The following is a 3,718-nucleotide window of genomic DNA, read 5'->3' as shown; positions in this document are numbered from 1 at the left end:
TTTGCGTGTCCCTCACTCCGGGTTGAAGAGGACCCTAACGGCTAGTACGCTGACGGTGCTAGTACTCCCTATTCTGAATTCTTTTTTTAGGGGCCCTATTCTGAATTCAACCATTCAATTTTTCATGTGTTCACTACATGATGGAGTAGCTCACAAGCTCAATTGCACGTACAAACTTAGCTTTGATACCCCTTCATTTCTTTTTTACTTCGCGTATAAAATTTATCTGAAGTCAAATTACGCAAAATTTGACCAAATTTATATTAAAATTTGTCAATTATAACACTAAAGTTACATAGTATGAAATTAATTTCATGGCATCTAATGATATTGATTTCGTCTCGTGATTGTTGAATTTTTTTTCTATAAAGCTGTTCAAATTTTACAAAGTTGAACTTCAGTCAAATTTTATATGCAGATAAATGAAAAGAAGTGGACTTAGCACACATTAAGAGCATCTACAGCCGCATACAACAAATCCGGCCCCTCAAATTTTTGTGGACGCATGATGACCCACAAGTATAGGGAATCTATCGCAGTCCTTTCGATAAGTAAGAGTGTCGAGTCCAACGAGGAGCAGAATGAAATAATAAACGGTTTTCAGTAAGGTATTTTCTGTAAGCATTAAAATTATCGGTAACAGATAGTTTTGTTTTGTGATAAGATAATTTGTAACGCGTAACAAGTAACAAGTATAACTAAGGTGTAACAAGGTGGTCAAATCTTTTTTTAGCAAAGGATAAGCCTGGATGAACTTTTATATAAAGCATAGCGCTCCCGAGGACACATGAAAATTACTGTCAAATTAGTTTTTATCATGCTCATATGATTCGTGTTTATTACTTTGATAATTTGATATGTAGGTGGACCGGTGCTTGGTTGTTGTCCTTACTTGGACAAGTCTCCCACTTATGATTAACTCCTCTCGCAAGCATCCGCAACTAAAAAAAGAAGAATTAAGATAAATCTAACCATAGCATGACACATATGGATCCAAATCAACCCCTTATAAAGCAACACATAAACTAGGGTTTAACCTTCTGTCACTATAGCAACCCATCATCTACTTATTACTTCTCAATGCCTTCCCCTAGACCCAAATCATGGTGAAGTGTCATGTAGTCGACGTTCACATAACATCACTAGAGGAAAGACAATATACATCTCATCAAAATATCGAACGAATACCAAACTCACATGATTACTTATAACAAGTTTTCTTCCATGTCCTTAGGAACAAACGTAACTACTCACAAATCATATTCATGTTCAAGATCAGAGGGGTATTGAATATCATTAAGGATCTGAACATATGATTTTCCACCGAATAAACCAACTAGCATCAACTATAAGGAGTAAGCAACACTACTAGCAACCCACAGGTACCAATATGAGATTTTGAGACAAAGATTGAATACAAGAGATGAACTAGGGTTTGAGAGGAGATGGTGCTGGTGAAGATGTTGAAGGAGATTGCCCCTCTCTCGAGGAAAGGATCGTTGGTGATGACGATGGCTTCGATTTTCCCCTCCCGGAGGGAAGTTTCCCCGGCAGAATAGCTCCGCCGGAGCCCTAGATTGCTTTTGCCCAGGTTCCGCCTCGACACGGCGACGCTTCGTCCCGGAAGCTCTCTTCCTGTCGGGGATATACCCCGTGGTATGACCCGGCCGGACTTGGCGAATCACTAGTAACCCACCCTAACTTGGCGACTCACTAGTAACCCGCCCTAACTTGGCGACTCACGAAGTGACCCGCTCGGATCTCTCCACTCATTGATGACCTGGCTGGGCCTGGTGACTCATTGGTGACCCGGCAGGCGGGTCAGAGGAGCAACAAGACCCGGTGGCCCAGCGGGCGGTTCATGGAAGGCCGGCTCGTATTATGATGGGCCCGTTTAAGAGAAAAGTATAAGGAATATTCCCTTACAAAGGAAGCAAGACTAGGACTCCACTTGTAATAGAGTAATCTTAATCCTAATAGGACTAGTCATGTAAGCCGCCCCTTCAACATATATAAGGAGGGACAGGACTCCCCAAGGAGGACAAGTTTGACAAGTTAGGTTTAGACAGACAAGTCTATAGCTCTCAAGTTAGAGCACCCGTGTAATCGTGATCATCATCATCAATATCAATGAAGCAGGATGTAGGCTTTACCTCCATCGTGAGGGGCCGAACCTGGGTAAAACCTTGCGTCTCTCGATTCCGACCAACCCCTTCAAGCTACTACATAGATGCGCTGGCCTCACGACTAAGTCCTCACACTAGAACATCTGCCGTGACAATTCCACGACAGTTGGCGTCCATCGTGGGGCCTGCGCACGGTGGTGTTGAGTTTTTGAAGGGATCTTTTTTATGATTTGAGAAATTCGCAATTTTTGAATAAAGAAGAACAGGATTTGAAGGATCTACGTCGCCTCCGTAACAAGCTGACATAACGGCATATACGAGATGAAGAAGATTTCAGAAGCTAGGGTTTCGTCAAAAGCGCTGCCGTACACGTCTGTGGCGATCCGTCCAAAAATGGATCAATGTCTACTACGACCGAGACCAACAAGAAAATTGCAGCAACACGCACAGGCGGAGACATAATCATTACAACTTCGAGACCTCCTCTGATTAGCACCGTTCGACGTGTGCAAGGGACAGTCCGAGTTCTACTCACAAAGGGATCAGGCCGCCCATTGAAATCACCGCAACCAGCCCCGAGATTGGTATTGTTCGATATCGATTGAAAAAAGTGCAAATACAGCTGGCATTAGTACTGGTCCGGCTCATTAAAAAAAGAATGAAATCAAGCGGCGACCCGGAGGAAGAGATGGTTGACCACGGAATTAGACCCCGAGCCGCCACGACCAGCTGAGTATGCCTCGACCCGACCCTCCGCCAGCTCGCCGCCTCACTGCCAGAACTGGCCCTCCGCTCCTCCGTTGCCGACCCGCCGGTCCACGCTCCGCGCTGAGCCGCCTCGCCAGGGACCTCGAGCCGCCACGGCCAGCTGAGTATGCCTCGACCCGACCCTCCGCCAGCTCGCCGCCTCGCTGCCAGAACTGGCCCTCCGCTCCTCTGCTGCCGACCCGCCGGTCCACGCTCCGCGCTGAGCCGCCTCGCCAGGGACCCCGAGCCACCACAGCCAGCTGAGTATGCCTCGACCCGACCCTCCGCCAGCTCGCCGCCTCGCTGCCAGAACTGGCCCTCCGCTCCTCCGCTGCCGACCCGCCGGTCCACGCTCCGCGCTGAGCCGCCTCGCCAGGGATGCCTCGCCCCGTCCACAGCTGTTGCGGTATCGCCTTAAACTGTCGGCATGTTGTCTCCTTTACTGGTGTTGCCTCCCAGCCGCCACCATGAGCTATGCCCTTGTTTTAAGTCGCCGACGTGTTGAGCCGCCGCTTCGTGCATGTCCGAGCTGCCGCGGGCTTGCTTTGCCGCCATTATAGGCCACTGCTACCTCAAACACAGCCGTGCCAAGCTGTCATCCGCCTCAAGTCGCCAGTGCCCCTCTGACATGGCCGTCAGGCTGCCGCTGGAGTGCCATCGCGCCTGCCTGAGCCGCCGTCGCGCAGATTCGCCTCAAGCCGGCCCTGCCTTCGCCGCTGCTGATGCCACCAATACTATCCTAGGTGGAACTGACCGTGTGATGCTCAGTGGCGAGATTGCAGCAGGGGCATATCCGCTGTCAAATCAATTGATTTTTCAAGCATCCATACGAAAGATCAAAGTAC

The sequence above is a fragment of the Triticum aestivum genome, chromosome 5A (assembly GCF_018294505.1).
Source record: "Triticum aestivum cultivar Chinese Spring chromosome 5A, IWGSC CS RefSeq v2.1, whole genome shotgun sequence".
NCBI lineage: Eukaryota > Viridiplantae > Streptophyta > Magnoliopsida > Poales > Poaceae > Triticum > Triticum aestivum.
Note: the sequence above shows the minus strand (reverse complement) of the source record.